This window comes from Oryctolagus cuniculus, chromosome 3 (genome assembly GCF_964237555.1).
Source record: "Oryctolagus cuniculus chromosome 3, mOryCun1.1, whole genome shotgun sequence".
Classification (NCBI taxonomy): domain Eukaryota; kingdom Metazoa; phylum Chordata; class Mammalia; order Lagomorpha; family Leporidae; genus Oryctolagus; species Oryctolagus cuniculus.
Window position 1 is genome coordinate 141,923,601 of NC_091434.1, and position 11,554 is coordinate 141,935,154.

Sequence of the window (11,554 nt, forward strand, 5' to 3'; positions counted from 1 at the left end):
TTGGACTTCATAGAATCATAGCAGTGATGTACTGGTACACATGTTTTCAGATTCCTAATTGGGTGTTTCAGTGAGATTTGCTATACTATTGACTCCTTTTGATCAAATTGGTTGCAACAAAAACGCACATTGATCTTGCCTTTAGTATGTCAAACTTTAGTATGCAAGGTAAATGTGACTGGAGGCTACATTCATAAAAAGGGGGTGCTGGGAGAGACAGAAAGACGTTAAGCTGATAGGACTGAAGTTGTGTGGAAAAGAAGTGTTATACCTCGACACGGAAAGGATGGCTCCGGAGCAGGGATAAAGCTATCAGCATTCATGAGACACAAACCTGCCCTAATGAAGGGTCTGTGGCTCACCCATTTCTGAGAATAGATTGTCTTTGAGCCTTAAACCCCGAACTGTGTAAGGTCTCTTAGGATATCACAGAAAGGCCTGTTTGCACTGGTTCATCTCAGTCCTAAATACTAATCCTGTATCTCACCTGTTAGAGGATAATTTGTTAGTTTTGTTGATTGCAGAACTAGATACGCATTAATGTGTCTTTTATGACCTAACAGAGCACGAGGAGTATCTGAAGTATGAAATGAACACAAAATGGTGCTGGAAAGGGTGCATGTATGCATGTGTGTGTGTGTGTGTGTGTGTGTGTGTGTGTATTTGAGAGGCAGAGAGACAGAAACAGAGACAGAGAGACAGACACAGACATCTAGAGAGAGCCAGAGGGCTCCCACCCACTGTTTCTCTCTCCCCAGATGCCTACAATAGTTAAGGTTGGGCCAGGCTGAAACCAGGAGTCAGGAACTCAATCCAAATTTCCCACATGGGTGGCAGGGACTCAACCAATTGAGTCATCACCTGCTGCCTCTTGGGATTCACATAAGCAGGAAGTGGGACTCGGTAGCCAGAGCTGGGATTCCAACCTGGGTACTCTTGATGCGGGCTGTGGATGTCTTCACCATTCACTAGGCCAAATGCCTGCCCCAGTGGGATTAAATTTTAAATGACAAATGTAATATTGATTTGGTTTCTTTTTTAAAATTCTTTTAATTCTACAGAGAAGACAATTACTTGCAATATTGATCCACAACTGTCTGTCGTCTGTAAACACAAGGAATCTTTTATCAATGGGCTGAATCAATTCAGCACCTTACCATACCTTTTCTAGATGGAAGATCAATATCCTGCCCCTACAACCCTGGCTGTAGCCTTGACATATAGGCTGCAATCTTCTAAAAGACAATGCTAGCATTTTAACTGGTTAAACTCATTTGAATATAAGTACTTAAAAACACTTTATTTTTGAATTAAATAACTTATTTTCATGTTCATAGACATTGTCAACATAGCTTCATTGAAGCAGGATTCTGACAAATAATCTTTAACCCAGGGAAGGCTGGGATGTGATATTCTGAAAAATGAATTTACTCAGGGCTGGTGCTGTGATGTAGCAGGTAAAGCTGCCACCAGCAGTGCCGGCATCCCATATGGGCACCAGTTTGAGTCCCGGCTGTTCCACTTCCCATCCAGTCCCCTGCTAATACACCTGGGAAAGCAGCAAAAGATAGCCCAAGTTCTTGGGCCCCTGCACCCATGTGGGAGACCCGGAAGAAGCCCTGGCTTCAGATCAGCCCAGCTCCGGCCATTGCTGTATTTGGGGAGTGAGCCAGCAGATGGAAGATCTCTCTCTCTCTCTCTCTGCCTCTACCTCGCTGTAGCTCTGCCTTTCAAATAAATCTTTTAAAAAATCATCCAACACAAAATCTATTTTTTTTAAAAAATGAATTTACTCACCATGCAAGGGTGAGGAAATTTTTTCTGCCAAGGGCCATTGGAATGTTCATAAGATCATTCCTTTGCCATACAAAATTATCACTTTAAAGACAGCCTGCTAGAGTTTTATTGAATTTCGAGTCCCACCTGTACTTACTTTGGCAGGATCAGACCAAAATATAGGTGGGAGATAGCCCACTCCCAAACTATAACTTGCCTGTTACACTGTCTCTGCCCTGGGCTGGGCTGCTGCATAGCTGGAGCCACCCTAAGCAGTCGCAAGGTAATTGGGCCTGCTTGTGGGTGCTGAGGTCTGCGTGCATACTTGTGCGGGTTTACAAAGCCAGTGTTCCTACTGGAAATGCAGTAGATACCAGGTATCAAAAATTTCAAATCCTTGGAGGAAGAGCAAATAGCCTCCTTTCTGCTTCCCACTATGGAAGATGAATTGGGAACAATTACTAAGCCACTTGGTGTGGGGAATGGCTAGATGGGAGAAAGACATTTTCAAACATAGAAGACATCTTCACTTTCCCCAGTAATGGTACTGGTTTGCCTTTGCCTGGTCACTCTAGCTGTGGTGACAGCTGCATAAAGAATGATCTTTTTTAAGAGTAATGGGGGGAGGGCTGGCACCGTGGTTCACTTGGTTCATCCTCCACCTGCGGTGCCGGCATCCCATATGGGCGCTGGGTTCTAGTCCCGGCTGCTCCTCTTCCAGTCCAGCTCTCTGCTGTGGCCCAGGAGGGCAGTGGAGGATGGCCCAAGAGCTTGGGCCCCTGTACCTGCATGGGAGACCAGGAAGAAGCACCTGGCTCCTGGCTTCAGATTGGTGCAGTGCCAGCTGTAGCGGCCATTAGGGAAGTGAACCAACGGAAGGAAGACCTTTCTCTCTCTCTCACTGTCTATAACTCTACCTGTCAAATGAAAAAAAAAAAAAAAGTAATGAGGGATGGGGGATGGGGGTTGGTTCTAACTGTGGCAGAGTAGGGAGGTAAGCTTCTTCCGGGTCTCCCACACGGGTGCAGGGGCCCAAGAACTTGGGCTATCTTTTGCTGCTTTCCCAGGTGTATTAGCAGGGGACTGGATGGGAAGTGGAACAGCCGGGACTCAAACTGGTGCCCATATGGGTTGCTGACACTGCTGGTGGCAGCTTTACCTGCTACATCACAGCACCAGCCCTGAGTAAATTCATTTTTCAGAATATCACATCCCAGCCTTCCCTGGGTTAAAGATTATTTGTCAGAATCCTGCTTCAATGAAGCTATGTTGACAATGTCTATGAACATGAAAATAAGTTATTTAATTCAAAAATAAAGTGTTTTTAAGTACTTATATTCAAATGAGTTTAACCAGTTAAAATGCTAGCATTGTCTTTTAGAAGATTGCAGCCTATATATCAAGGCTGCAGCCAGGGTTGTAGGGGCAGGATATTGATCTTCCATCTAGAAAAGGTATGGTAAGGTGCTGAATTGATTCTAATCCCGGCTGGGGCACCGAATTCTGTCCCAGTTGCTTCTCTTCCAGTCCAGCTCTCTGCTGTGGTCCAGGAAGGCAGTGGAGGATGACCCAAGTGCTTGGGTCCCTGCACCCACATGTGAGACCAGGAGGAAGCACCTGGCTCCTGGCTTCAGATCGGTGCAGCACGCCGGCCGTAGCAGCCATTTGGGGGATGAACCAACGGAAAGGAAGACCCTTCTCTCTGTCTCTCACTCACTGCCTAACTCTGCCTGTCAAAACAAAACAACAAAAAACAAAGACATACAAGCTAATAGAGCAGGTTCCATTTTGGACATACGTAATAGCTGTGCCAGCTCATGTCTGTGCTTGGCAATTAGCCAAGCAGAGACTCCTGACTCTGGCGGGTAAAAATAACAGGTGGCTAGGAGCTTGAGACTGTGTGAAGCTTCTGAATCGGGACTGTCAAAAAAAAAAAAAAAAAAAAAAAAGCTGAGGGTGTGTGGGAGAATTCACAGTATGGCTGGGACTTTGAGCAGTCTCAGTGGGAAAAGCCACAAGCTAAGGGGTTCCTGGTTACCTGTGAGAGACATTGCTAGGGAATCTGAACATACACTGAGGACTATATGGATCCTTTGTGTGGTCCTTGGGACACAGCAGACCAATATTAAACCCACTGGGCTGGTGCTCAGGCACTGGTCTCCACAGAGGAGAAGAGTTCAGCTGAGCAGAATATACTTTCCTTCTGATTAAAAAAAGAGAGAGAGAGAAGATTTACCACGCCAAACCTGGGTGTGTCACCTTAGGTACACCCTTAACCCTGGAGAACTGAACAGAGCTCTCTGGCCACACCCACTACAAGCTTCTAGAGATTCACTGAAAGTAGACAGTCCACTTATCTACAGAGTCATAGTACAACAATAAAAGTTGCCACAGTGGGAAAAAAAAGAAGAAACCAATGGGTATCTCCACAAATGCTAAACAACAAATGCAACAATCCAAGAAACAAGAAAAGGAAGACAACATGACGCTCCCAAAGGAACATGACACTCCAATACAAGATTGTGAAGATGATGAGATAGAAGAAATGCAAGAACTGGAATTCAAAAAAAATTGATCATAAGATTACATAGAAGTAATCAAAAGCAAATGCATGAACTACTGAAGTCCATGCAGGACATGAAAGAAAATCTCTCCCATGAAATTGAGATCCTAAGGAGGAATCAAAATGAAATGAAGAATGCAATAAAACATGAAATTGAGATATTAAAGAGAAATCAAAATGAAATGAAGAATTCAATAACACAAATAAAAATGCAGTGGTGAGTCTTAAGAACAAAATCAGTGAGGCAAAAGAAAGAATATTGGACTTAGTTGACAGAGCACAGCAAAGTATACAAACCAAAGACAAAAGGGGGGAATTAGAAATCTAAAAAAACACTATTGGCAATATACAGGATAGTATTAAAAAAAAAAAAACAATTTTCAGGTTCTAGGAGTTCATGAAGGCATGGAGAAAAAGAAAGAAGTAGAAGGCCTTTTTAGTGAAATAATAGCAGAAAACTTCCTGGGTTTGGAGAAAGAAAAGACGTCCAAGTACAGGAAGCACACAGAATCTCAATTGACATGACCAGAAAAGACCCTCACCACGACACATTGTAATCAAACTCACCACAGTGAAACATAAAGAGAAGATTCTAAAATGGGTAAGAGAGAAACACCAGATTACTTTCAGAGCATCTCCAATTAAACTTACAGCAGACTTCTCATAAGAAACCCTGCATGCTAGGAGAGAATGGTAAGATATAGCTCAAGTCCTAAGAGAAAAAAAAACTGACATCCCAGAATGTTACCCTGGAAAGCTCTCATTTGTGAATGAAAGTGAAATAAAGACCTTTCATAACAAACAGAAATTCAAAGAAATTGTCACCACTTGTCCAGCCCTGCAAAAGATGCTTAAAGGTGTGTTATACACAGAAACACAGAAACATGGCCATCACGACAAAAGAAGGTAAAGGAAGAAAATCTCTCAGTAAAAGATCAAAGGAAACTCAAAGTATAAATTAGGAATATCTTTGGGAAAGTGGCAGGGCAAAGTCATTACTTATCAATAGTCACATTCAATGTAAATGGCCTCCACTCTTCAATTAAAAGGCACAGACTGGCTGAATGGATTAAAAAACAAAACCCATCTGTTTGCTGCTTACAAGAAACACATCTTTCCAATAAAGGCACATGCAGACTGAAATTGAAAGGTTGGAAAAAGATATTCAATACCAACAGAAACCAAAAAAGATTTGGTATAACCATTTAATATCAGACAAAATAGACTTTAACACAAAAACTGTTAAAAGAGACAAATAAGGGCACTATGTAATGATTAAGATCAATTCAACAGGAAAATGTAACTATTATAAATGTAGATGCACCTAATTACAGGGCACTGGGCTATTTAAAATATATGTTAAGGAACTTAAAGGGAGACTCAGACTCCAATACAATAGTATTGGGGGACTTCAATACTCCACTTTCAGCAATGGACAGATCAACCAGACAGAAAAACAACAAGGAAACAGCAGATTTAATCTACACTACAGACCAAATGGATCTAACAAATATCTACAGAACATTCATCCTACAGTTGAAGAATACACATTCTTCTCAGCAGTGCATGGAACTTTCTCTAGGATTGACCACATATTAAGCCATAAAGCAAGTCTCAAAAAATTCAAAAAAAAGCAAAATCATACCCTGCATGTTCTCAGACCACAATGGAACATAGATGGAAATCAGCAATCAGGAATCTCTAGAGCATATGCAAACACATGGAGGTTGAATAACATGCTCCTGAATGAACAGTGGTTCACAGAAGACATCAAAAGGCAAATCAAAAAATTTTTGGAAGCAAATTAAGATAACCACACAACATATCAAAATGTATGGAATACAGCAAAAGCAGTGATAAGATGAAAGTTTTTTTCAACAGGTGCCTACATCAAGAAATTGGAAAGGCACCAAATAAATGAGCTATCAATGCATCTCAAGGATCTAGAAAAACTACAGCAAATCAAACCCAAAACTAGTAGGAGAAGAGAAATAATTAAAATTAGAGAAGAAATCCACAAAATTAAATCCAAAAAACATTACAAAGATGAACAAAATGAAGAGCTGTTTTTTTGAAAAAATAAACAAATTGACACACCATTGGCCCAGCTAACCAGAAAAAGGAGAGAGAAGACCCAAATCAATAAAATCAGAGATGAAAAAGGGAATGTAACAACAGACACCACAAAAATAAAAAGAGTCATTAGAAATTACTACGAAGAATTGTATGCCACCAAACTGGGAAATCTAGCAGAAATGGATGGATTCCTGGACATATAAAACCTACCTAAATTGAACCATGAAGACATAGAAAACCTAAACAGACCCATACCAAGACAGAAATTGAATCAGTAATAAAGGCACTACCAACAAAGAAAAGCCCAGGACTGGATGAATTCACTGCTGGATTCTACCAGACATTTAAAAAAGGAACTAACTCCAATTCTTTTCAAAATGTTCAAAGCAATTGAAAGAGAGGGAATTCTCACAAATTTTCCATGATGCCAGCATTACCTTAATTCCTAAACCTGAAAAGCTGGGGCAGAGAAAGAAAATTACAGACCAATTTCCCTTATTGAACATTGACGCAAAAATCCTCAACAAAATTCTAGCCAATCAAATCCAACAGCACATCAGAAAGAACATGAACTTAGACCAAGTTGGATTTATCCTTGGTATGCAGGGATGGTTCAACATTCGCAAATCAATCAATGTAATACACCACATTAAAAACCTGCAGGAAGACTCATAGAATGGCAGATGTCCTAAACAGCACTCTGGCCTCAGAATCAGTCCTTAAGTCATTTGGATCCGGCTGAAAAGCCCATGAGAGTATTTCAGGCATGGAAAGCCAAGACACTCTGGCCAAAAAAAAAAAAAAATTGATCTAAATGAAAGATCTCCGTGAGTGAGATCCCAGTGGAAAGAACAGGTCATCAAAGAAGGAGGTACCTTTCTCTGAAGGGAGGAGAGAACTTCCACTTGGACTATGACCTTGTCTAAATATGAACAGAGTCGGTGAACTCAAAAGGCTTCCATATCCTTGGCAGCTCATGACAAGAGCCTAGGGTGATTACTGATGCCATAAACAAGAGTGTCAATTTGTTAAGTCAACAACAGGAGTCACTGAGCACTTACTCCTCATGTAGGATCTTTGTCCTTAATGTGCTGTACATTGAGATTTAATGCTATAACTAGTACTCAAACAGCATTTTTCACTTTGTGTTTCTGTGTGGGTGCAAACTGTTGAGATCTTTACTTAATATACACTAAATTGATCTTCTGTATATGAAGAGAATTGAAAATGAATCTTGATGTGAATGAATGAGGAGAGGGAGCGAGAGAGGGGAGGGTTGCAGGTGGGAGGGAAGTTATGGGGGGCGGGAAGCCATTGTAATCCATAAGCTGTACTTTGGAAATTTATATTCATTAAATAAAAGTTAAAAAAAAAACTGCAGGAAAAAAAAACATATGATTATCTCAGTAGATGCAAAGAAAGCATTTGATAAAATACAACAACCTTTCATGATGAAACCTTAAGCAAATATAGTCCTGGAAGTTTTAGCCAGAGCCATTAGACAACAAAAAGAGATCAAAGGGATTCAAATTGGGAATGAGGAAGTCAAACTATCCCTCTTTGCAAACGATAAGATTCTTTATTTAGGAGATCCAAAGAACTCCACTAAGAGACTATTGGAACTCATAGAAGAATTTGGTAAAGTAGCAGGATATAAAATCAATACACAAAAATCAACAGCTTTTGTATACCCAGACAATGCCATGGCTGCGAAAGAACTTCTAAGATCAATCCCATTCAAATAGCTAAAAAAAATCACATACCTTGGAATAAACTTAACCAAGGATGTCAAAGATCTCTATGAGGAAAATTACAAAACTTTAAAGAAAGAAATGGAAGAAGATACCAAAAAATAGGAAAATCTTTCATGTTCATGGATTGGAAAAAATCAATAAGGCCCAAGGCCCCTCGGTAGTCAGTATCAGAACCTGGGCTCAAACCCAGGACTACAAAGCCCTGTGTTACAGAAATGGACCTGAAGAATCTTCCCAAAGGAGTTAGGATTTAAGATGTGCAGTAAAGTGGGCAGAATCAGATAAACATAGACAAGGGGAAGACCTTTCTAGGAATGGAAGAACAGAAGCAAAACGACCGAAGTAGGAAGTCCTGTTGGTGGAACTAAGGGCACAGGCCTGCCTGGGTTAGGGGAGGTGCTCTGTTATGAATACCATGGAATATCAAGTACACAACTTTGTAGAATACAACTTCAGCACATTTTTATCCATCTCATGGGTCCTCGGAACAACCCTTTCCACAGGACAAACAGTATAAGCCTTTTTGTGTGTGCAGAAATTAAAGATCCAAGGATTCAAATAAATAAATAAATAAATCTTTTTTTAAAGGGAGGGGAGGGAGACTGGTGTTATGGAGTGGTGGATTAAGCTACCACTTGTGACACTAACATCCCATATGAGGGTTGGTTGGAGTCTTGCTGCTCCACTTCCGATCCAGTTCCCTGCTAATGCTCCAGGGAAAGCCGTGGAAGATGGCCCAAGAACTTGGGTTCCTTGCCACTCATGTTGGGGACCTGGATGGAGTTCTTAGCTCCTGGCTTCAGTCTGGCCCAGCCATGGCTGTTGTGGCCATTTTGGGGATGAACCAACAGATGGCAGATCTCTCTCTCTCTCTATCTTTCAAATAAATAAATCCTTTTTTTTTTAAATCTGACATGATAAATGACAGCTCAATCACCTATCCTTCCCATTACAAGGCTCCTTCTGCCTGGGAAACAATGCCTCCCTTTTCACATCATTAGCTGTTACCCAACCATTAGCTCTCAGTTCAACTGTGATCTCCTAAGAGAGCAGTAGCCAACTTCCCCTGCCTGGGTCCAATCCCTCCCTAAAGTGTGCACTCATTGAACCATGCACCTCTCCTTTGTAACACTTGTTGTGATTACAATATTCCATTTAACAGTGGAAATAAATGCACTAAGAATAAAAAATTGAGTGAACAAATTAACAGAATCCAGATCTGCCTACGGCTGTTATTCATCCATTATCCACATGAATTCATTATTTACAAAAGGTGTAAGTAAAAGATCTGAGGCTATTTTACCTGGAAAAGAGAAAGTTTAGGGTCAAGTCCGTGACAGCTGTCTCCCAATGTCTGAAGACCTGTCATGGTGAAGCAGGGTTCAACACACTCTGCATAGCTCCAGACAGCAGAACAAAGACAAAGGGGGTGAAAGTTCATGGAGGCGGATTTCACTGCCGTGTAAGGAAGTGAAATATGTCACAGTAAGACCTGGCTAAATATGAAGTGGACTGTCTGTTCAGGAGGTGAGCAAACAAAGACCGGAGGCACACCTGTCAGGAGTATAAAGGAAATTCCTGTTCTGGTCAGGAAATTTTTAGCCACTTAGGCCTTTCCAAGTGTAATCTGCTTTTTTAAGTCTGGGAGGGACTTGAAAGCAAAATTGAATTGGATTTGAATGGACCTCAGGGAGAGAGAGGCACAGTGAATCGTTGTTGTTTTTATCATGGCCTACTAACTTTGGGCCCTTTAAGAAATACGCCTGGATCTGTGGGCGGCCCCTAAAGGGCCTGTTGAGGAGGCCTTGGAGACCTAGCATTCCTGTGGTCGTCAGCACTGTGCAGCTGCCAGTGTGACTGTACCTGAACACTGCTGCACAAATGGGACAGTCCCTCCAACCAGTCTTTTCCCTGCCATACTCCCCACCTCCACTAGACAGATAGACAGGCAGACACACACACACACACACACACACACACCCCTACACTGGGAGCCACTGCTGTGTGCTGAGAGTCCTCATTCCAAGTTACTATTGGCATCTGTCCCTCTTCCCAGCTACCTAAGGCTGCCTTTACCCAGAGCCCAACTTCTTAGCCATGTTTCTCTCTCCTCATACAAAAATTCATGAAAAAGACAAGAGAAGAAAACCAGAAATCATCTTTTTAATACATTATTTCTACATTAAATTCACCAAAAAAAATTGAAGGTTTTAAAAATTATGTGGATGGGACCGGCACTGGTGTTGTGACATAGCGGGTAAAGTCGCAGCCTGTAATGATGGCATCCCATATGGGCACCAGTTCATGTCCCAGCTGCTCCACTTCCCATCCGGCTCCCTAATAATGGTCTGGGAAAAGCAGAAGAAGGTGGCCCAAGTGTCTGGGCCCCTGATACCCGTGTGGAAGATCTAGATGAAGCTCCTGGCTCCTGGCTCTGGTTTGGTCTACCCCTGGATGTTGCAGTCATCTGGGGAGCAAACCAGCAGATGAAAGATTCTCTCTCGGCCGGCACCGTGGCTCACTAGGCTAATCCTCCGCCTTGCGGCGCTGGCACACCGGGTTCTAGTCCCGGTCGGGGCGCCGGATTCTTTCCCGGTTGCCCCTCTTCCAGGCCAGCTCTCTGCTGTGGCCAGGGAGTGCAGTAGAGGATGGCCCAAGTGCTTGGGCCCTGCACCCCATGGGAGACCAGGAGAAGCACCTGGCTCCTGCCATCAGATCAGCGCAGTGCGCCAGCCGCGGAGGCCATTGGAGAGTGAACCAACGGCAAAGGAAGACCTTTCTCTCTGTCTCTCTCTCTTACTGTCCACTCTGCCTGTCAAAAAAAAAAAAAAAAGATTCTCTCTCTCTCTCTCTCTCTCTCTCTCTCTCTGCCTGTACCACTCTGTAACTCTGCCTTCAAATAAATAAATAAATCTTTGGAAAAAATTTATATGGGTGTGTGGGCATTGTGACCCCGTGAGTCCTGGCTGTTCCACTTTTGAACCAGTTCCCTGCTAATGTACCAAGAAAGGCAGCAGATGATGACCTAGGTACTTGGGGTCCCAGACACCCATGTGGGGGACCCAGATAAAGTTCTGTGCTCCTGGCCTTGGTCCAGCCCTGGTAGTTGTGGGCATTTGTGGGGTGAACCAGAAAATAGAAAGTAACTCTTGTCACTATACCTTTCAAATAAATAAATAAATAAATTTTTAAAATTATACGAAAACTGAAAACTATGAATCTGGATTTGGAAACTTATGTCTGAAAACATCAAGTTTGGGTGGAGGCAAGCTTGCACAAAAAGAGCTGTAATTGTTACTTTCAATAGGTGTAGGCTTGGCTCAACAGTGATAGTTTTTCTTTATGGAGAAATACAATCTAAGTGTCAAATAATCAGTTTTCAAAT

The 11,554-nt window shown here is 42.1% G+C and overlaps 1 protein-coding gene across 1 annotated transcript in view; it reads right to left on the bottom strand.

The window, feature by feature from the left end:
* Window positions 1-9,529, bottom strand: part of GSAP (gamma-secretase activating protein) — a 169,072-nt gene extending 159,543 nt beyond the window's left edge. The window contains exon 1 of the mRNA XM_070071192.1: window positions 9,473-9,529. The gene's annotated coding sequence lies outside the window, so the exon portion shown is untranslated. The remainder of the gene's footprint in view (window positions 1-9,472) is intronic.
* Between the last annotated feature and the right edge of the window lie 2,025 nt (window positions 9,530-11,554).